We start from the raw sequence: 24,317 nt of genomic DNA, 5'->3' as shown, positions 1-24,317 counted from the left end.
GTTAATTCCTGTGAGCATGAGTGACATGAATTATCGGTCATGTAATAAAGGACGTGGCGGTGAGGTTTGCCTGCTGATATTTAACCCTTTGAAACCACAATTGTCCACACATGAGATGATGGCGAGAAGATGGTGGACGCTGCCGTGGAGCGGACGCCCTCAGCTTCAATCCTGTTAGTCACATGTCAGCAGTGATTTAGATCATCCTATCAGCACGCAGCTCATTAGCATATTACATCCTATTTAATTTAGCCCGCAAACACCCTGATCGTCTGAGCTCATTTTATCTCTTGTAATCCCATTAAAACCGCAGTAATTAGAATCCAGAATCGAGTGAGCCAGAGCAGAAACACACGCGGCGCACACGCGTGAACCAGAGCGGCCACACATGGGATTGATTCAGGATGCAGTGTTAGACCTCAGCTGGTGACATCGCGGCTGAGATGGATGGATGTCAGGGAGCTCCTGCCAACGTGTGGGCGGAGCTTCAAGCAGGCGCTCATTACTTATTAAACACGCGATTAAGGGAATTGATGGTAATGAAGGGAAGGATATATTCAGGAAATATTCAGCTTTTGTTCCTATTAATTATGCATCATCTTTGCTTTGCTGTGTGTGTGTGTGTGTGTGTGTGTGTGTGTGGGGGGGGTCGTACACACCCACACGTCCATTCACATGTTCACGCCACAGAGCTCCTGCAGGGCCTTGTGTAACTCCTTCGTGCCCAGCAGCTCGACAGCCAACGTTCAGGAAAAACTGTCACTTGTGTTTTGTTCACTGTGGAGTGGCGTGAACGCACGTGGCGATCAACCCTCAGCGAGGGAGTTTCCTTCGTGTCAGTCAGTCGAGATTGGATCACCTTGTTGTTCATTCCAATTTTCTTTGGGAAAAAGTTGAAAAGGTTCAGTGATAAAAATTCAAATGTCGGCGTGTTTGATGGGAAGATGAACATCAGCTATAGGCGTTTGGCCGATGACTGGAGTGTGTTCTACAAAGCTGATGTAAGCCCCTCCCCCAACCACCAGACACACACACACACACACACACACACACACACACACACACACACACACACACACACACGCACACACACACACACACACACACACACTCCTGTCCAGACAAATCACCTTTGGCTAATTATTTTATAGAATAGAATTCAATATTTTGACCAGCCGGAGGAAGTCTGGGAGTTGTAGTCCCAGCAATGAGCTGAAGCTGTTGAGTATTCATGTTTCACGTGGACTGACAGTGGGTCGTCGTGTGTGTGAGTGTGTGTGTGTGAGTGTGAGTGTGTGTGTGTGTGAGTGTGAGTGTGTGTGTGTGAGTGTGTGTGTGTGTGAGTGTGGTCTCCTGTGTGTGTGTGTGTCCTGTGTGTGAGTGTGTGTCCTGAGTGAGTGTCTCCTGTGTGTGAGTGTGTGTGAGTGTGTGTCCTGTGTGTGTGTGTGTCTCCTGTGTGTGTGTGTCTCCTGTGTGAGAGTGTGTCTCCTGTGTGTGAGTGTGTCTCCTTTGTGTGTGTGTGTCTCCTGTGTGTGAGTGTGTCTCCTGTGTGAGAGTGTGTGTCCTGTGTGTGAGTGTGTGTCTTGTGTGTGAGTGTGTCTCCTGTGTGTGAGTGTGTGTCCTGTGTGTGAGTGTGTGTCCTGTGTGTGAGTGTGTGTCTCGTGTGTGAGTGTGTCTCCTGTGTGTGAGTGTGTGTCCTGTGTGTGAGTGTGTCTCCTGTGTGTGAGTGTGTGTCCTGTGAGTGTGTGTGTGTGAGTGTGTGTGTGTGTGTGTGAGTGTGTCTCCTATGTGTGTGAGTGTGTCCTGTGTGTGAGTGTGGTCTCCTGTGTGTGTGTGTCCTGTGTGTGAGTGTGTGTCCTGTGTGTGAGTGTGTGTGATTGTCTCCCATGTGTGAGTGTGTGTCCTGTGTGTGAGTGTGTGTCCTGTGTGAGTGTGTCTCCTGTGTGTGTGTGTCTCCTGTGTGTGTGTCTCCTGTGTGAGTGTGTCTCCTGTGTGTGTGAGTTTGTCTCCTGTGTGTGACTGTGTGTGTGTGTGAGTGTGTCCCCTGTGTGTGAGTGTGTCTCCTGTGTGAGAGTGTGTGTGAGTGTGTCTCCTGTGTGTGAGTGTGTCTCCTGTATGAGAGTGTGTGTGAGTGTGTCTCCTGTGTGAGAGTATGTCTCCTGTGTGTGAGTGTGTCTCCTTTGTGTGTGTGTGTCTCCTGTGTGTGAGTGTGTGTCCTGTGTGTGTGTCTCCTGTGTGTGTGTCTCCTGTGTGAGAGTGTGTCTCCTGTGTGTGAGTGTGTCTCCTTTGTGTGTGTGTGTCTTCTGTGTGTGAGTGTGTCTCCTGTGTGAGAGTGTCTCCTGTGTGTGAGTGTGTGTCCTGTGTGTGAGTGTGTCTCCTGTGTGTGAGTGTGTGTCCTGTGTGTGAGTGTTTGTCCTGTGTGTGTGTCTCCTGTGTCCTGTGTGTGAGTGTGTCTCCTGTGAGTGTGTCCTGTGTGTGAGTGTGTCTCCTGTGTGTCAGTGTGTGTGAGTGTGTGTCCTGTGTGTGAGTGTGTGTCCTGTGTGTGAGTGTGTGTCCTGTGTGTGAGTGTATCTCCTGTGTGAGTGTCTCCTGTGTGTGAGTGTGTGTCCTGTGTGTGAGTGTGTGTCTTGTGTGTGAGTGTGTCTCCTGTGTGTGAGTGTGTGTCCTGTGTGTGAGTGTGTGTCTTGTGTGTGAGTGTGTCTCCTGTGTGTGAGTGTGTGTCCTGTGTGTGAGTGTGTGTGAGTGTGTCTCCTGTGTAAGAGTGTCTCCTGTGTATGTGTGTCTCCTGTGTGTGCGTGTGTCTCCTGTGTGTGAGTGTGTCTCCTGTGTGAGAGTGTCTCCTGTGTGTGAGTGTGTGTGGGTCTCCTGTGTGTGAGTGTGTCTCCTGTGTGTGAGTGTGTCTCCTGTGTGAGTGAGTGTGTGAGAATGTGTCTCCTTTGTGTGAGTGTGTGTCCTGTGTGTGAGAGTGTGTCTCCTGTGTGTGAGTGTGTCTCCTGTGTGAGAGTGTGTGTCCTGTGTGTGTGTGTCCTGTGTGTGTGTCTCCTGTGTGTGAGTGTGTGTCCTGTGTGAGAGTGTGTCTCCTGTGAGTGTGTCTCCTGTGTGTGAGTGTGTGTCCTGTGTGTGAGTGTGTGTCCTGTGTGTGAGAGTGTGTCTCCTGTGTGTGAGTGTGTCTCTTGTGTGAGATTGTGTGTCCTGTGTGTGTGTGTCCTGTGTGTGAGAGTGTGTCCTGTGTGTGTGTGTGTCCTGTGTGTGTGAGTGTGTCTCCTGTGTGTGAATGTGTGTCCTTTGTGAGAGTGTGTCTCCTGTGTGAGAGTGTGTCTCCTGTGTGTGAGTGTGTGTCCTGTGTGTGAGTGTGTGTCCTGTGTGTGAGAGTGTGTCTCCTGTGTGTGAGTGTGTCTCCTGTGAGTGTGTCTCCTGTGTGTGAGTGTGTCTCCTGTGTGAGAGTGTGTCTAGAGTGTGTGTCCTGTGTGAGAGTGTCTCCTGTGTGTGTGAGAGTGTGTCTCCTGTGTGTGTGTGTGTCTCCTGTGTGTGTGAGTGTGTGTCCTGTGTGTGACTGTGTCTCCTGTGTGTGTGAGTGTGTCTCCTGTGTGTGAGTGTGTCTCCTGTGTGAGAGTGTGTCCTGTGTGAGTGTCTCCTGTGTGTGTGAGAGTGTGTCTCCTGTGTGTGTGTGAGTGTGTCTCCTGTGTGAGAGTGTTTCTCCTGTGTGAGAGTGTGTCTCCTGTGTGTGAGTGTGTCTCCCTTGTGAGTGCGTGTCCTGTGTGTGAGTGTGTCTCCTGTGTGTGAGTGTGTCTCCCTTGTGAGTGTGTGTCCTGTGTGTGAGTGTGTCTCCTGTGAGTGTGTGAGTGTGTGTGTGTGTCTCCTGTGTGAGAGTGTCTCCTGTGTGTGTGAGAGTGTGTCTCCTTTGTGTGTGTGTGTCTCCTGTGTGAGAGTGTCTCCTGTGTGTGTGAGAGTGTGTCTCCTTTGTGTGTGTGTGTCTCCTGTGTGAGAGTGTCTCCTCTGTGAGAGTGTGTGTGAGTGTGTCTCCTGTGTGAGAGTGTGTCTCCTCTGTGAGAGTGTGTGTGAGTGTGTCTCCTGTGTGTGTGAGTGTGTCTCCTGTGTGTGTGAGAGTGTGTCTCCTGTGTGTGTGTGAGTGTCTCCTGTGTGAGATTGTGTGAGTTTGTCTCTGTGTGTGTGAGTGTGTCTCCTGTGTGAGAGTGTGTGAGAGTGTGTGTCCTGTGTGTGTGTCATTCCCATGACTCATCTTAGCAGTGGTGCACCTGTCAATCAGCCCAGGCCTGCTCATTCATCCGAGCTGCCACTTCTTCCTGGTGAACGTTTCAACGAGGCCTTGAAGCAAATCTGAGACAGTGAGGACTTTTTGTCACCTGAATCCAACAGGGCAGCGTCAAGGAACGATTCAGCGCCGCCGCCGCCGCCACCGCCGCCACCGCCGCCACCGCCGCCGTCCTTGATGGAACCTTTGTTCCCACATCTGCTGTGAGGGGAACATTCAGGAGGGCATAAAGAACACGAGGGGCCCAATCCAGTTGGTCAGGAAAGGGTTCTGCCTTGATAAAAAAACAGGAGGATGTCATTTCTTTAAATACAAAGGTCCTTCATGATTTGTGTTCCAGTAATTTGGCTTCAAAATGCATCACTGTAAGAATTCGGCCCTGTGATTATTTAAGCTGGTGAAACGCCATGAGTACGTCTTCCATTTAAACCTCTCACCTGAACGCAGAGCTTTTATTTTGAAATCCCGTCCCTGGGGCGGAAACGTCAAACGAAGTCCTGATTGTTTTTGGCAAACCCACGTTTTTCTGTCCCCGTGTGGTTGTGAATTATCATTGCCGGGCTGATGGATGATGCTCACCAGGATGTGTCTTTGGCGTTGAGTCTGTCCTCCATGGCGCCGTCCTGGCGTGCACATGCTATCATGGCTAACGTGCTTCCTTTCTCACCTCCACAGTAAAGCACTTGATTGGAGGTTTTTTAAATGATGCCGGTGGACAGACGTCACGTCTCAGATCAGCTGCAGTGAAGGAGAACGATCTCCATGCTCTTCCAGAGAACATTAGCCGTGATGCTGGAGACACGGTGTCAACCAGCGTGTGCGTGACGAGCCTCTGCAGAGCCACTTGCCCCCCCTCCCCTGGCCCCACCCACCAAGCTTTGTCTGCAGAATGAATCAACTGCAAATGTGCTGCATGTGCTCCCACACAGCTTCTCCTCCTCGCTCCGTCCTTCATCCCTTCTTCTTCATCAGGGGATAATGACGGAGCTCACACACAGAAAACCTCGCAGTTAATAAACGTGCGCGTCATCTCTGTTAGCCAGCGATGCAGGCGCCAGGGGGAGGAGGCCCCGCCCACCTCCCTGATGTGCCTCTTCGCATCTCTCCCATCAGGCTATGCTAACAGTACACAGCATTAATGAGTGCAGGCCGAGAGGCCCTGCTGTCCAACGCTGCTCTCACTGAAACCAGAGTGAACGGATCCACATCACCGCCTCCAAGATGGCGGCCAAGCATCAATTCAGAAAGCAATCTCTTCCTCGCCGCTGAGGAGATTGCACAGATTGAATGGGGGGTCGGATCCTCAGCGAATGGGCCTCTCCATCCCACCCCCGCTCCCCTTTTATCCCTCAGCTCCTCTCCAACTCCTCGGTGACTCTGGGAGGAGGGCGAGCAGCACCTCCTCTTAGAACACTACTGGGTTCTCACACCAGAAAGCAAGAACCTCCTTGTTCTCCAACCCGTTCCATTATCATACGCAGCTGAAACATGGCCTGTTACCGTTCTCTGACTCGTACGTGAAGTCCATCTTTTTCTTCTTTCATATTAAACAGGAGTCGGTTTTTCAGAATTTTCTATGATTTTAACAAAAGTCTGTAGACTTCTAAAACAGCAGGACCAGGACCAGAACCAGAACCAGAACCAGGATCAGGATCAGGATCAGGATCAGGACCAGGACCAGAACCAGAACAGAACCTCCCCAGTTAAACACAGCAAATACAGACAATGGCGAAATGTTGACCTTAAAATATGAGCATGGAGTACACAGTTATTAACGTGATACAAATATTGAAATACTAACGTGTAGAAATATTAAGACACTAACATGTGATTCAAATATAAAAATACGAACGTGTAGAAATATTAAAATACTAACGTGTAGAAATATTAAGATACTAACGTGTGATACAAATATTAAAATACTAACGTGTAGAAATATTAAGATACTAACGTGTGATACAAATATTAAAATACTAACGTGTAGAAATATTATGATACAAACATGTGATTCAAATATTAAAATACTAACGTGTAGAAATATTAAGATACTAACGTGTGATACAAATATTAAAATACTAATGTGTAGAAATATTATGATACTAACATGTAGAAGTATTAAGATACAAACATGTGATACAAATATTAAAATACTAACGTGTAGAAGTATTAAAATACTAACGTGTAGAAATATTAAGATACAAACGTGCTAGAAATATTAAAATACTAACGTGTAGAAATATTATGATACAAACATGTGATTCAAATATTAAAATACTAACGTGTAGAAATATTAAGATACTAACGTGTGATACAAATATTAAAATACTAATGTGTAGAAATATTATGATACTAACATGTAGAAGTATTAAGATACAAACATGTGATACAAATATTAAAATACTAACGTGTAGAAGTATTAAAATACTAACGTGTAGAAATATTAAGATACAAACGTGCTAGAAATATTAAAATACTAACGTGTAGAAATATTATGATACAAACATGTGCTAGAAATATTAAAATACTAACGTGTAGAAATATTATGATACAAACGTGCTAGAAATATTAAAATACTAACGTGTAGAAATATTAAGATACAAACGTGATACAAATATTAAAATAATAACGTGTAGAAATATTAAGTTACTAACATGTGATACAAATATTAAAATACTAATGTGTAGAAATATTAAGATACTAACATGTGATACAAATATTAAAATACTAATGTGTAGAAATATTAAGATACTAACATGTGATAGAAATATTATGATACTAACATGTGCTAGAAATATTAAAATACTAACGTGTAGAAATATTATGATACTTACATGTGCTAGAAATATTAAAATACTAACGTTTAGAAATACTAAAATACTAACATGTAGAAGTATTAAGATATTAACGTGTAGAAATATTAAAATACTAACGTGTAGAAATATTAAGATACTAACATGTGATAGAAATATTAAGATACTAACATGTGATAGAAATATTAAGATACTAACATGTGACAGAAATATTAAAATACTAACGTGTAGAAATATTAAGATACTAACATGTGATAGAAATATTAAGATACTAACATGTGACAGAAATATTAAAATACTAACGTGTAGAAATATTAAGATACTAACATGTGATAGAAATATTAAGATACTAACGCATAGAAATATTAAGATACTAACATGTGATAGAAATAATTAAAATACTAATGCGTAGAAATATTAAGATACTAACATGTGATAGAAATAATTAAATACAAACCTGTCATGAAATTATTAAAATATTGACATTTAATAGACATATTAAAATAATAAAATGTAGTAAAGATAGTAACATGTAATGCAGATATCAAAATATTAACATGTTACAAAATATTGACATATTAAAATGTATTAAACATGTAATGCACATTTACAAACATTACAATTCAATAGAGATCTTGAAATATTATCATGTAATGCAGATATTAAAATACTAAAATGTTTTACGTGTTTGTATATTAATATCAGCATTTCATGTTATTACTTTAATATTAACATGGAATGCATGTATTAAAATACCAACATGTTATGGATAAATTACAATAGTAACATGAATTATCGATAGATTATTTACTTGTAATACAGATATCACAATATTAACATGTATGTGTTATATTAGCACGCTAACATGTACTAGAGGTATAGAATATTAAATGTAATATTGTAATAATGAACATGTAATGCAGACATCAAACCATGACCACATGCTACTCACATATGAATACTAACATGTGATATGGATATCCAAATATGAAAACGTGATTGAGCTCATTGATGCAACTGTTGGGTCACGAAGCTCCGACTTTGACACTTAAACTCTCTGTATAATAATAATTTCAATAAGCACCCCGAACATAAGAGGCAATAAAGTATCATCATATTTAGGTTATTGTTCATAAAAAAATCATGTCATCACATTATTCTGCAAGTAGAAAAACTTAAACAGCTCAAGTTTATGTCACAGGTCTTTTTTTTTTTTTTTCCCTGTCCTGTTCAGCAGCATCCATGTTCCTGGTGCCTTGTTGTACTGAAGCAGTTTTATTCTGCATAGGAGGAACCTGATAAACTCCTCCTATTGCCATTTATGTTTAACTTTATTAGGAATGGTGTTGGTTCATTGATGAAGCTACCGGACTGAGGACAGGAGAGAGAACAGGGACAGGACAGCGAAGACAAGGGGGGGGGGAGAGACAAAAACAACAACAGCAATAGCAGAAAACAACAACAACAATAAAAAACACACAAAAAACAAACAAAAACAAACAAAAACCAAATAAACAAACGAAGAAAAAGTAACAACAACAAAAGAAAAAGAAAGAAAAAAAACAATGGTTGCAGAATTCCCGGTGCAGGGTTACCATTTGGTTTAATATAATTTTAAGATAAATGTCTGAGTGTGTGTTTATGGTCAGTTGTGCGCTCCATGCGTGTTTGTGTGTATATGCGTGTGTATGCGTGTGTGTGTGCTACGGTTTGTCTTGGATGCTGTGTGTAGCTGGCTGTAGCTGATGTGGGGGGGCCAGGACATCACACCCCCAGTCCAGGATGGCAGGTAGGTCAGGACCAGGCCACCAGAGCACCCCGAAACCCCCAGGACACGGGGACCCCTAGGCCACCCCCCCAGGAAACAGCCACAGGCCCAACCCATGCCAGGACCCATAGGAAAGCATAGGAGCAGCAACCCCCACCCGGAAGCAACCCACAGACAGACAGGGCACAGAGGACCTGGTCTCATCGGGCACCCCCCCCCCCCCCCCCCACAGCATGAACAGAGCCCAGGGGCACAGGGCGCCTGTGGCCCGAGACCCGACCAGAGCCCCCCAAGAGGTCCGCCAGTGGTGAGGCTGACACCCACCCACACCCCACACCCAGGCGGGGCAACCATAGCCCACCACAACGACCAGGCCCACCGCCCCCGTACAGGGCTACCCCCCCAACCCTCAATCCCCATCCCCTCCACCCATCCCTTGTTCTCCCCCTCCCCCCAGAGCAGGTGGGCTTCAGGCTATAGAGCACCACCAGCCAGCCAGCCAGCCAGGACCCCAACTCCCCTGAGAGGCCCAGTCCACCCGCCGGGGTGAGTCGAAGGCACGCACGCCCAGGACCGCCACCCCCGGACAAAACCATCATACTCTCATCTTCCTCCATACAGGGGCTGACTACTCCATAGATGCTGATACGGTCCAGGGCACCTCAGACTGAGTGAAACTGCCAGCGAGCGATCCACCGTACAACAGCAGGGCCCGTGACCAACCCCAGCCCAACCACCACGCCAGGAGGAGGACCAACCCCCCCCAAAGAGCTCCGACCAGACCCCCAGGCCTGCAATGGTGCAGTTCACAAAGGAGGCAGCGCTAATCAAATATTTTTACAGTTAATTTATCACTTAGTTTGAAGCAATAAAACCTGGTGGTGCTGTGGTCCTCACTGTGGCCCCCTAGCAAGAAGGTTGTGGGTGGAGCCCCGGCTGCAGCACGGGGTCTTTCTGGGTGAGTCTCCATGTTCTCCCTGTTCCTGCTGGGTTCTCTCTGGTACTCCAGCTTCCTCCACAGTCCAAAGACATCAAGAGGGACCAGGTTAATCCAGACTCTAAATTGACCGTAGGCGTGGCTGGGAGAGCCAATGGTTGTCTGTCTCTATGTGTTGGCCCTGCCATGGACTGGTGACCTGTCCAGGGGGAAGGCTGCTGGGATAGGCTCCACCCCCCCCACCCTCAACAGGAGGAGAGGGAGAACATGGAGGGATGGATGGATGGAGGGATGGATGGATGGAGGGATGATGGATGGGTGGATGGAGGGATGGATGGAGGGATGATGGATGGATGGATGGATGGATGGATGAATGGATGGATGGAAGATGGATGGATGGATGGATGGATGATGGATGATGGATGGATGATGATGGATGGATGGATGATGGATGGATGGCTGGATGATGGATGGATGGATGGATGATGGATGATGGATGGATGGATAATGGATGGATGGATGGATGATGGATGATGGATGGATGATGATGGATGGATGGATGATGGATGGATGGCTGGATGATGGATGGATGGATGGATGATGGATGATGGATGGATGGATAATGGATGGATGGATGGATGATGGATGATGGATGGATGATGATGGATGATGGATGATGGATGGATGATGATGGATGGATGGATGGATGGATGATGGATGGATGGATGATGGATGGATGATGGATGGATGATGGATGGATGGATGGATGGATGATGGATGGATGGAATATAACCTGTGCCATCATTGTTCTTACATCATACACCGTATCATCACCTGTTCCAGCATCACCTGCCTTCTGCTCCAATCATCACTGCAAAACCAAGAACTCATTTCACAATGCAGGTAAATGTATGACATCATAACAGCTCATTCTGGCAGGTCATGTTTCAGATTGATGAAGATTTTTACATTTTTGCTTCAACATCCCATCAACTTTGAACTGGTGACATCAGCAGGCACCAGTGTCGGCAGTCAATATGAATAGAAATACGAATAATCATTAAGCATATATTTGACCCATGTAACTTTGGATGCAACAGCTGGTTCAACTGTAAAGGGACAACAGCTGTGTTCTTGGACATTCTGAGCAGGTTCACCAGGTCAGTGTGGAGAACAGGTGCTGCAGAACTGTGTGAGGACAGCTGGAGCCAAAAACACACACACAGCCGTATTCCCCAAAGTGACCAGCATGTGAAAAACCATCTTTAGCCGAAGGCCCAAGCTGGAACCTGAATCCAAGCCTCACCCTACAGGCGCCAACATGGCCGACAGAACTGAAAGAACCGAACTGATGTGGGCCGTCAGTCACGGACTTGGTAGGCTCGTTGGACTGTCTGCCTCAGAGGAACCACGATGACAACTTGGGTTTTCATTTAAAAAAAAACCTCAAGCACAGCGTGAGTTCAGCCAGGCTCAGGCAGGTCAGGGGTCAGGTCAATCAGCTGACTTTCCCTAGGCCTCCTATTGGCTAATAACATTCAGAGCACTCTTTTTAAGCTGCTCTAGCCAATTACGTTAGCTGCTTCCTCTGCTGGCTAGTATACACCCTAACCCCTCCTTCAATTTCAGTCCACCTCCACCACCTTTACTTCATCTCTACCTTGACTTCCTCCTCCTTCTGCTCCTCCTTTGCTCTGATGATCCTCTTATCTCTTCTCTCCCTGTACCTCATGACTCATAATCAGACAGAAGATCTTGTTTTTATGTCAAGAAATTTGAACGAGCACACGTCGCTGGTCATTTTTCCTTTTGTTGTAATATACATATATATATATATATATATATATATATATATATATATATATATATATATAATTGTGTTATTCTGCTTAATTTAACACCTGGTGATTACTGATAAAATTTTGTTTTAACACAAACTTGAAACAAGTTATAACAAATATATCCAGTCAGAGATATACCCAGCAAACTGTAATCCAGCTATCCACCCTACCATTCATCCACCCATCCATCCACCCGTCCATCCATCCATCCATCCATCCATCCCTCCCTTCATCATCAAACATTTATCCTGTTCCATGGTTGAAGGGGGTGGAGTCTATCCCACCTGTCATAGGGTGGGAGGTGGAGTCACCCTGGGTAGGTGGTCGCTAGTCCATCGTAAGGCCACATAGTGACAGACGACCACTCACACTCACACCTATTAGCAAGCTTGAGCACCCAAGAGAACCAACCCAGACCCCAGGACAACATGAGCTCCACAGAGAAGGGCCCTGGACAGATGGATTTGAATCCAGAACCTTCTAGCAGTGAGGCACCCGCCACACTGCACAGAAATCCAGGAATACAAAACCTGGTTGGGTGTCTTTCTTAAACACACAATGATGGAGAGCCATCATGATGCACACACGCAGCAGACAGGCCCTCAGAGATGGAGGAGGATTCCACCGGTGTCAAACATCCTCAAATGTGCACCAGTGACATCAAATCATATCCCCAATGTCTGCATCAGGATGTCACGTCTGCAAATTGGAAAGAAATATGGTCAAATTACTTTGATGATGCTCAAGATGGACAGTCAATTTACTGGAGTCATAGACTGAATGTGACATAAATGGTACATTCATTGTGGTCCCACAGGAGGTGGTCATATCCTGGTTCCTCCACCATCAGGAAGTGCTCATCTCCTCAGTCCTCTCTCTCTCTCGAGGTCACCACCACTGAGCTTCAGGCTTCTTGTGTTTCTCCTGATGACCTTTAATGACCTCCATGACCTCTGTAGGCTCCTTTAGACTCTTGTTAGCAACCCAGGTTTTTAAGACTCCACCACTCCACCATCCACCAGTCTGGTGTTTACTGGTGGATCTGATGTAGAACTGAACCTCCACCATCCACCAGTCTGGGTTTTACTGGTGGATCTGATGCAGAACTGAACCTCCACCATCCACCAGTCTGGTGTTTTGTGACAGCAGACCCACTACAGCATAATCACAATGTCACGATACATGTCCATCTGTTCACATCAAAGACCTTAATGGAATTATAAAGTTCTTCTGAGGGGTTGTTCTGGACCGCTGTAGGGGTTGGTCAGGATTGCTGTAAGGTGTTGGTCAGGACCACTGTAGGGGTTGGTCAGGACCTCTGTAGAGGTTGGTCAGGATTGCTGCAGGGTGTTGTTCAGGACCGCTGTAGGGGTTGGTCAGGACCGCTGTAGGGGTTGGTCAGGACCTCTGTAGAGGTTGGTCAGGACCTCTGTAGAGGTTGGTCACGATTGCTGCAGGGTGTTGTTCAGGACCGCTGTAGGGGTTGGTCAGGACCTCTGTAGAGGTTGGTCAGGATTGCAGTAGAGGTTGGTCAGGATTGCTGTTAGGGTTGGTCAGGACCTCTGTCAAGGTTGGTCAGGACCTCTGTCAAGGTTGGTCAGGACCTCTGTAGACGTTGGTCAGGATTGCTGTAGAGGTTGGTCATGATCGCTGTAGGGGTTGGTCAGGATTGCTGCAGGGTGTTGTTCAGGACCGCTGTAGGGGTTGGTCAGGATTGCTGTAGGGTATTGTTTAATACTGCTGTAGGGGTTGGTCAGGATTGCTGTAGGGGTTGGTCAGGATTGCAGTAGAGGTTGGTCAGGATTGCAGTAGAGGTTGGTCAGGATTGCTGTAGGGGTTGGTCAGGATTGCAGTAGAGGTTGGTCAGGATTGCTCTAGGGGTTGGTCAGGATTGCAGTAGAGGTTGGTCAGGATTGCTGTAGGGGTTGGTCAGGATTGCAGTAGAGGTTGGTCAGGATTGCAGTAGAGGTTGGTCAGGATTGCTGTTAGGGTTGGTCAGGACCTCTGTCAAGGTTAGTCAGGACCTCTGTAGAGGTTGGTCAGGATTGCTGTAGAGGTTGGTCATGATCGCTGTAGGGGTTGGTCAGGATTGCTGCAGGGTGTTGTTCAGGACCGCTGTAGGGGTTGGTCAGGGCCTCTGTAGAGGTTGGTCAGGATTGCAGTAGAGGTTGGTCAGGATTGCTGTTAGGGTTGGTCAGGACCTCTTTCAAGGTTGGTCAGGACCTCTGTCAAGGTTGGTCAGGACCTCTGTAGAGGTTGGTCAGGATTGCTGTCGAGGTTGGTCATGATCACTGTAGGGGTTGGTCAGGATTGCTGCAGGGTGTTGGTCAGGATTGCCATAGAGGTTGGTCAGGATTGCTGTTAGGGTTGGTCAGGACCTCTGTCAAGGTTGGTCAGGACCTCTGTAGAGGTTGGTCAGGATTGCTGTAGAGGTTGGTCATGATCGCTGTAGGGGTTGGTCAGGATTGCTGCAGGGTGTTGTTCAATACTGCTGTAGGGGTTGGTCAGGATTGCTATAGAGGTTGGTCATGATTGCTGTAGGGGTTGGTCAGGACCTCTGTAGAGGTTGGTCAGGTTTGCTGTAGGGTTTGGTCAGGATTACTATAGAGGTTGGTCATGATTGCTGTAGGGGTTGGTCAGGACCTCTGTAGAGGTTGGTCAGGATTGCAGTAGAGGTTGGTCAAGTTTGCTGTAGGGTTTGGTCAGGATTGCTGTAGGGGTTGGTCAGGATTGCTGTAGGGAGTTTGTCAGGACCTCTGTAGGGGTTGGTCAGGATTGCTGTAGGGGTTGGTCAGGACCTCTGTAGAGGTTGGTCAGGTTTGCTGTAGGGTTTGGTCAAGATTGCTTTAGGGGTTGGTCAGGATTGCTGTAGGGAGTTGGTCAGGACCACTGGAAGGGTTGGTCAGGATTGCTGTAGGGAGTTGGTCAGGACCACTGTAAGGGTTGGTCAGGATTGCTGGAAGGGTTGGTCAGGATTGCTGTAGAGGTTGGTCAGGATTGCTGTAGAGGTTGGTCAGGATTGCTGTAGAGGTTGGTCAGGATTGCTGTAGGTAGTTGGTCAGGACCACTGTAAGGGTTGGTCAGGACTGCTACAGGGGTTGGTCAGGATTGCTGTAAGCGTTGGTCAGGATTGCTGTAAGCGTTGGTCAGGATTGCTGTAGGGAGTTTGTCAGGATTGCTGTAGGGAGTTTGTCACGATTGCTGTAGAGTGTTGTTCACACACACACACAAATAGTGAGGATCTGTCGCGACTTCACCATGGAAATTCAGTGTTTATATCTATATCTATATAGATTTATATTCATATACAGTCAATCTATCTATCTATCTATCTCTCTATCTATCTGTCTATCATCTATCTATCTATCTCTCTTTCTATCTATCTATCTGTCTATCTATCTATCAATCTCTATCGTCTATCTATCTGTCTATCATCTATCTATCTATCTATCATCTATCTATCTATCTATCTCTTTATCTCTCTATCTATCTATCTATCATCTATCTATCTATCTCTTTATCTCTCTATCTATATGGTATCTATCTATCCATCTATCTATCTATCTATCTATCTATCTATCTATCTATCTATCTATCTATCATCTATCTATCTATCTATATGGTATCTATCTATCATCTATCTATCCATCTATCTATCTATCTATCTATCTATCTATCTATCTATCTATCTATCTATCTATCTATCTATCTATCTATCTATCCATCTATCTATCCATCTATCTTTCTATCTATCTATCTATCATCTATCTATCATCTATCTATCATCTATCTATCATCTATCTATCCATCTATCTATCTATCCATCTATCTATCCATCTATCTATATTTTCATCTATCTATCCATCTATCTATCTATCTATCCATCTATCTATCTATCTATCCATCTATCTATCTATATCTATATCTATATAGATATAGATATAGATATATATAACTGCTCAGTGAATGCCTCAGACAGCTGAAACCTGATGAGAGTGAGGAGGGAGAGGAACAGACATGGACCAACCAGATTGAGGAAGTGGTTGATACCAAGAAGACCTCCCAATGACTGGAACATGCTGGACTGAGAGACAGCACAGAGGTACTCATCATGGCGGCAAAAGTGAAGGCCTTAAGCGCAAGAGCCATGAAGGCCAAGGTCTACCACACCAGACCACACCCAAGGTGCAGGCTGTGTAAGGATGCTCCTCAGACTGTCCAACATATAGTATCGGGGTGTAAGATGCTAGCTGCAAAAGCATACATGGAGAGACACAACCAAGTGCCAAGAATCGTGTACAGGAACATCTTTACTCAGTATGGACTCAGTATAGAGAATGTTGGGACCCTGACCCATTGGAATGGGCTGGGGCTCAGGTGCAGCAGATGGAGTATCAGTCTTCAAAAGAGAAAGAGAAGCTGCTGCACCTGATCCGTGAGCTGCCGCACCAGGGCAGTAATGGCAGCCTTGAAATCTTTCTGGCTTTGGGCAAGGCCCTTGACTCCCTGGCCAAGCACAGCCATCTGCTCCTCCTGACCGGAGAGGTGGGCTCCCTGTGAGCGAAGAGCTGTGAATAGCTGCTCTGACCCTGCTGCATCTGTACTGGCCAGTGTGTACTGTCACGACCAGGTGTGGGGTTCAGGTGTTGCATTAAAAGCTTTATTGAAGGTTTCCAGGTGACTCCAAGTTCAAGGAACAGAATAAAGGCTATGAACCTGTCTTATAGGATCACCACTCTGCCGCACAGGAAGAAGAAGAGGGGTGGCTATGAGAAATATTATAAATAAAAATCACTCAACTAAAAGGAGGGATAAACACAATAGGCTATTGAAGGTTAATCAATAAATGAAAATCACTCCAACTATGGAGGAAACAAAAAGCTACGAAAACATTAACTAGATTCAGATTCACTTTATTATCATTGTAACGAGTACAATGAAAGGTAAGGTGCAGGCTTTGAAGTGCATATATATATATATATATATATATATATATATATATATGAATAAACAAACATCATATATATGCACATATAAAACAGACAAACATATATATTTATATGTTTGTTTTACATATGTATATATATATATGTATATATATGTATATATGTTTATATATAGGGCTAGGGTGAATGTACAAGGATGAAACACACTGGCACGAGACAAAACGAGATGTAGACAATATTGAGCACAAGGTAATGTGGAACAGCTGGAAACAGCAATCAAAGAAAGACACATGAGGAAGAGCAAGTTACCTGAAACGAGAGGAGAGGTACATTTCAAAATCAAACAGGAAATGACAAAACACAACACGGAGACAGGACAAAAACCTAACTTGACTTCACTGCAGTGCCACAATTACAAGGGACAGACTACGGTCCTAAGTCACACCAATTCAGGATCAAACAAACTGATATTTCAAACTTTAAATACAGTTCCCTCCGTCAACAAATGCATCAGTTCTACACTCAGTCAGTCTTTCTTCTCCTAAAAGCTGACTGTTATGAATTATATTCACCATCAGATGGCGACATGTACCTCCACAAAGTAGTCAAAAACGAACATCGATAGGCTGTCAACTTGGCTAAAGTTGACAGCCTATCAATGAATGACCTCAGCGGGTCATTTTACCACTCTTGTTCATCAGAAGTGAATGCATAGGGCGTTAACCAGACATTCCATCCATGTTGGTCAGGCTACCGCTCTTCCTCTGCTACCTGCAGCTCTAGAAGTGCCCACTGACGCATCTTTCTGATTGGTCAGGTGTCGAGTGCTGTCGATCGCTGCAGGGACACATGCGTGGTCAGGTTACAGGTCTCTTCTCTCCTTCCTTGAGCTCATTTGGTGCGCGCCTCATGGTAGCACATCAAATGCGTCCCCTCGTGCAAAATGTGGCCCCCATGGACAACAAGGCCCTGGGCACAGAGCGTGTTCTACGTTTAGGGAGGGGCGGGCCTGACAACACCTGAAACCTCAGTCGAGAAGGGCGCAGTCCAAGGAACAGCTAAGATACTGCGCAGAACCCTCAAGCTCCTAGGCTTTTGGTAGGGGACCCAAGCTAGAAGACACAGAACCCCCCTACAAGGGGGAGAGGGACACATGTTCATACACATGAATGGATGAACATCTCAATTATGTGTGTCTCAAGCAGCTCGTGACAATGATAGTTACAGAGCTCTTTGTATGTTTCTCTTTACATGTTTCTTGCTGTAACAGAATATGAATTTCAATAAATTCTTTGGTCATCTCTCCTCCTTTTTTCTGCTTTTGCTTCCATTGCCACAACCAAGTCAAATCAGAGTTCAGGTGTTTGTCAGCAGCTTCAGAGACTCTAAGTGGCCACAGCTGGTCACATGACTGCGTCACTGTCCTTTTACCTCAATTCGCCTCCTTGTCTTCATAGAACGATGGAGGGATGAGGGACATAATGAGAGGTGGAAGTGTTCATTTCATTGTGCACATTGAGAAAAAAGTTTAAAGGTCACCTAGAATGAAAATCATCGTTCTTGTGTTTGTGGTGTTTCTTCAACTTCCCCCAGTTGTGGGGAGACACACCAAGTGTGAGGCAGTGTCATAACCTCTGTTTGACGTATCTCCCCTTTTTTGAATCGCTGTGGGAAAATGGACCAATGCGTTTTTGGCTGAAGTGTTACGTCACAGTTCAGTCAGTGCCCCCCACCCCCACTCACACACACTGAACCCACCGCTTTCACACACGCCCCTTCGACATATTTCGGGAGGGGGCGATTATGCGAGCGAGCCGAGTGAGTGCAGCTCTCTCGCGTTGCTCGCTAGCACGACACAAACTGGAGCCTGCAGCAGCAGCACTGACAGATTGATTGAAGGAACGGCCTCGATAGAATTGACACCTTTGTTTTATTGGCGCTGTCTGTCACTAGCTGGCCTGGCCTGGCTTGAGGGGGAAGGAATCTCGCCAGCCAGGCAGGCTACCAAGGGGCCAGGCCACCGGGAAAACTCCCGGTTGTCCTGATGGCCACCCCGCCACTGCATATATGGCTGGATCCGCGAATGGGCCGTGGCTACTTGGTATCTTATCTTACGAATGTTGTTGTATGATATGGAATGTTGTCAATTGACAGTAGCAGTCACAGTTAGCACTGGCGACAGTTAGCTGAGATAGTGGGAGTGCTTTCTTTTTAGTGACAGTGAGGGCAGCCAATCACCGTGTAGTAGTTAAATGAGGTTACCAGATAAACAACGGCAACCGATCGCCGTCAACTCATGCACTTGCATAAATAATGAGGTTGCCAGATGAGGTCAGAAACGACCCCAATAGGGACAAACGAGGCATTCTAAACCCAACATGGTGACATAGCGGTTTCAGAGAGCCTTTAGGAAGCTTCTGATTCATCACAGACCCAAGCATGTTAGTGGGGTTCACATCACACCACAGAACAAGAATTAATACCCCTTCAACCTCTCCATGGCACCTTTAACAGTCAAGAATAAAGTTGAAATAATTCAGACCAGGACACTTTCACAAATATTATTTTCATTCATTTTTTAAAAATCATTTTAAGAATAAAGACAAAATTTCAAGGATTAACTTTGTAAGGGAAATTCTCCTTGTAGATCGTTGAGAGTTGCTAATTCTCTGAAGAATCACAGACTCGGTGTGATGAATCAAGTCTCTTTAATGCATGCAGCATGGAGAGAAGACTGCTGAGTGTTCTCTGCTGATCTGTACAATGACCCGACCTTTATACCATCAACAACAAAGGGCAGATGGTTTCCCCATCACAGCACCGACTGTATCACCTGTTCATCAGCTGCTCCTCACCTCCCCCCTTCATCCTGTCTGCTACTGTTGTCATTTGTTCCTTGAGGTCAGGAGATGGCCAGAGAAGCTCATGTGATTGACAAAATGCTTTCTGAGACTACTACTCCTAATCCACAATTTAATTTAAGTTAATTCCTACAATTTGTAACTTGACCTGTGTAGTTGCAGGTCACCCTTCAGAGCTGGAATCAAGCCATGTGTGCGACTGCCTCCTCAATTTCTGTGCGTATACGAATTAGTGAAGTTGTTCTTCAGAAATGATTCACTTTAGCTCATGAACACTGCTGTTGTCAAGTTTGAGGACTTTTAGGGAGATTTTGCTGAAAGCAGCGCCTCTTCAGAAGGAAAACTCACAGCAGCTTGGAGGAGGAGGCTGTGTGGACCTCCTTCCTGTTTCCATTTCACTCTCGAAATGCACAGTGAAAGAATCTTCCTCTTCTGATTTACTTTAACTTTGTTCCTGACATTTCCACTTCTTCCTCTCCTCCCTGGCCCTGATACTCCTTCCTGTTATGGAGCCTATGCTAGAATATTTGATATTCGTATTCAGTCCACATAACATTTCACAGTTCTTTGTTTGGTTTGCATTATCCAAATCAAAAACTCAAAAAATAACTTTTGACCATTCTTTAAAGGGGGTTGAGCAGTGGTCCTCACTGTGGCCCCCCAGCAAGAAGGTTGTGGGTGGATCAGTGGTCCTCACTGTGGCCCCCATCAAGAAGGTTGTGGGTGGAGCCCCGGCTGCAGCACGGGGTCTTTCTGGGTGAGTCTCCATGTTCTCCCTGTTCCTGCTGGGTTCTCTCTGGTACTCCAGCTTCCTCCACAGTCCAAAGACATCAAGAGGGACCAGGTTAATCCAGACTCTAAATTGACCGTAGGCGTGGCTGGGAGAGCCAATGGTTGTCTGTCTCTATGTGTTGGCCCTGCCATGGACTGGTGACCTGTCCAGGGGGAAGGCTGCTGGGATAGGCTCCACCCCCACCACCCTCAACAGGAGGAGAGGGAGAACATGGAGGGATGGAGGGATGGAGGGAGGGATGGATGGAATGATGGATGGATGGATGGAGGGATGATGGATGATGGAGGGAGGATAAGGGAGGATGGAGGGAGGATAGAGGGATCTTGGAGGGATGATGGATGATGGATGGATGATGGATGATGGAGGGATGATGGAGGGATGGATGATGGATGATGGATGATGGAGGGATGAAGGGATGGATGGATGGATGGATGATGGATAGATGGAGGGAGGGAGGGAGGGAAGGATGGATGGATGGATGGATGGAAAGATGGATGGAGGATGGACAGGTGGATGGATGGATAGACAGATGGATGGATGACGGATGGATGATGATGATGGATGATGGATGGAGGGATGGACAGGTGGATGGATGATGGATGGATGGATGGATGGATGATGAAGGAGGGATGGACAGGTGGATGAATGGATGGATGGACAGGTGGATGGATGGATGGACAGGTGGATGGATGGATGGATGGATGATGAAGGAGGGATGGACAGGTGGATGAATGGATGGATGGATGGAGTGATGGATGATGAAGGAGGGATGGACAGGTGGATGGATGGATGGATGGATGGAGGGATGGATGATGAAGGAGGGATGGACAGGTGGATGGATGGATGGATGGATGGAGTGACGGATGATGAAGGAGGGATGGATGTTCTTTAAAGGAACTACAGAATAGGTCTTCTTCTCAATGATTTTACAAATTAATAATTATCTCTGTACTTTAATTGTTCTTCTCTGGGTTGCTGCTTCAGAAATAGATTTTTCAATCAATACTTCTATCAAAGCGCTAGCAGGTCCAGCTACTGCAGGGGCTGGTGGAAACCAGGCTGATGAAGAGTGCTGGTCTGAGCCAATGGCCGACCTCTCTCGCTCTTCACTGCAACACGTGTTTACCTGTTCTAGTTCCACTGTTCCTGTGTGACTCACAAATGTTGGAGGGTTTAGAACAGGTGAGGAACAGGTGTCCGTCAGACGTCAGCAGTCATAGGAGAGGAGCTGCAGAGATACAGAAGCTGAGACCCTTATAAAACTAAAACAAGCCCTCTGAGGTCAGGGGCGATTCCTCAGTGTTGACCTGTGTCTCGTTTACAACTCTGGGACAGTCACGCATTTATCAAGTGCAGTAACTCACACACACACACACACATACACACACACACACACACACACACACACACACACACACACACAAACACACACACACTACTATGAAAGACAAAAGTCATTGGAATGGAAGATCAAATAGAACTGGCTGTGATTGACAGCAGCAGGGGGCTAACTGTTAGCTCCTGAGGGATTTTCAGGGGTTATCAGTTAACTTCCTGCCAAATGTGGACAGACACATGAATGCACCAATGATGTATGAGGGAGGGGGGACATGCAGGTCAGGGTTAGTTCTCCGCCTCCCATTTGTCACTGTGAGTCGAAGGTGATGTCAGGAGAGCGCTAACCCTTCAGCAATAATTCCCATTGTTCTACTGCTGGGTTTAACCACCGTGAAACGCCTGTGCGTGTGTGAACCTCCGTGCACGTGTGCTGGACCCTTGACCCGATCGATGGTAAACTCTGATTGGTTTAGCAGGTTTTGTGCCTGATATTTAATCTCCATTTCCTCCGTGAGGCTTGGGCGTTTTCAGCTCCTCATACGTTTACTGTCTCCATGGAAACAGCACAGTTAAGAACAGAAGGTCGAACACCGTCATGTCCTTAGTGCAGTGGAAGACACCGACCAAGACAAAAGTCATAGAAAAGCAGAAGTACAGAAATAAAATGTAAATCCCAGGATCTCTCTCTCTCTCTCTCTCTCTCTCTCTATATATACAGTATATATATATACATATATATGTATATATATGTATACATATATACAGTATATATATATATACATATATGTATATATATACAGTATATATGTATATATATGCAGTATATATATATACATATATATGTATATGTATGTATACTGTATATATATGTATATATACAGTATATATATACAGTGTATATATGTATATATATATATACAGTATATATGTATATATATACAGTATATATATGTATATATATGCAGTATATATATATACATATATATGTATATGTATGTATACTGTATATATATGTATATATATACAGTATATATATGTATATATACAGTATATATGTATATATATGCAGTATATATATATATATACATATGTATATGTATGTATACTGTATATATATATGTATATGTATATATATGTATATATATATATATATATATATATATATATATATATATATATATATATCAAAGTATTCACGTCATAATCTTTATAAAGGAGGCACCTCCCCTTATGTCATGTGACAGTCACTGGACCTGGAATATGTAAACGCTTGAACTGATGTGAATTTATTGAGACACGAAATCAATATTTTGGGCTTTCTAGCAATATTCCAGCTCTTCTCTTTCTTGTACTGAATATAATTGGCAGTATTTGATATAAACCTCATGGTGCTGTGGAGGGTTCAACTCTCACCTTTTGATTTCAGGTCACATGAAAGTCGGTTCCTGAGTCACATGACGTCTCTGGACTGGATCTTCACCCTCACTCACTCCTGCCACTTGAAGAAGTCACCAGCCATGTTTCCATGAAATGTGGAGTGTTTAAAGCAACTTTTAGAATTGGCAGAAAAGGTGGATGAGGCAGGTGTGTATTGCCAAGACGGCGGCCGGCATGGACAACAATTCAGTGGCTGCAACAGCAGCGCAGAGGGAGAACCTGGAGCTCCATCAGTCCGACCATCAGTCTGACCATCAGTCCGACTGTGGCTCTGGTCACCGGGCGTCCACAGGTGAGGAACCTGAGGTCGTGAGGGTTTGTTGCTTCTCTGCAGACAAAGGCATCATTCAGTCAGATAACAACCAGCCAGTAAGCCAGCAGCCAGTTAGCGACAGAATCAGGCCTGCCATGAGCCAGTCCTGGTCCTGCACCTATCACCGCACTTCACCCCACCACTGGATTGTGGTCTTGACCGGTTTCTTCTTGTCTCTGATTCTCCGGCAGGGATTGTTGATCATGATTGTTTGATGTTTTGATGAATGATCACCTGTTTTATTGATTTTAATTCAATAAATTCCTGACGCTGCCTTGCCTGCCTCAGACTTGGTCTTTGGATTGTGCTTCTCTGGTCATTCCCCTGTAATATCAGTCCCATTGTAATTTTCCAAGGCTTGTATTTCTCCATTAATATCGACACAACGCTGCTGATAAATGCGCGCTGCTGTTGAGGTTTTCTTCCATTCCATGATCGACAGCGTCAGCATGTGACTGTTCCCATGCTGCTATATCAGTCTGAGTATATTTCTATCTTTATTGGTTAATCCATAGATTTGCAATCAGTGTTTACATGATCAAAACTGGGTAGTTACAACAATGTAAATATATGGCACGAAAGACGCGTCTGAGATTTGAAAATGTTCACGGAGCAGAACCCGGCCTCAGCTCAGCAGCAAACTGTTGGGGATTTACAGAAGAAGCATTTTGGAAAGGGTTTAGGTTTCAGTATAAATAGTTCAGTTCTAAAATAAACCCAGTATTATTGATTGCACAGTAATGTAAGTCCTTATGGTTTTATAATGCAGTGTTGTGAGTTTCAACTTTGCTTTCGTCAAGTTTCTGTCAATCAGACTTACCTGTGAAATAACGGTTCCATTAACATTGAATCTCCAATATTTAGTATTTTGTCAAAACAGTACTAGAATTCAAAGGCCTAAAAGACCTCAGTCACTGGTGTGGATCAAACAGTGACCCTTCAAATTTATTCTTGCGGTGGCGCTGAGAGTTGTGACTCCTCTATAAGTCCAACTGCAATG

General features: G+C 45.1%; 1 long non-coding RNA gene across 1 annotated transcript in view; it reads left to right on the top strand.

Moving 5' to 3' along the window:
* The window catches only part of LOC147242071 (uncharacterized), a 30,665-nt gene extending 7,165 nt beyond the window's left edge, over window positions 1–23,500 (top strand). Inside the window, exon 3 of the long non-coding RNA XR_015111033.1 lies at window positions 22,994–23,500. This is a non-coding gene — a long non-coding RNA (uncharacterized LOC147242071). The remainder of the gene's footprint in view (window positions 1–22,993) is intronic.
* The last annotated feature ends 817 nt before the right edge of the window (window positions 23,501–24,317 follow it).

This window comes from Aulostomus chinensis, chromosome 21 (genome assembly GCF_037954235.1).
Source record: "Aulostomus chinensis isolate RoL2024-O1b breed Wild chromosome 21, RoL_Achi_v1.0, whole genome shotgun sequence".
Lineage (NCBI taxonomy): Eukaryota > Metazoa > Chordata > Actinopteri > Syngnathiformes > Aulostomidae > Aulostomus > Aulostomus chinensis.
The sequence above is the reverse complement of the archived record's forward strand: the minus strand, read 5'-3'. Positions and strand labels throughout refer to the sequence as shown.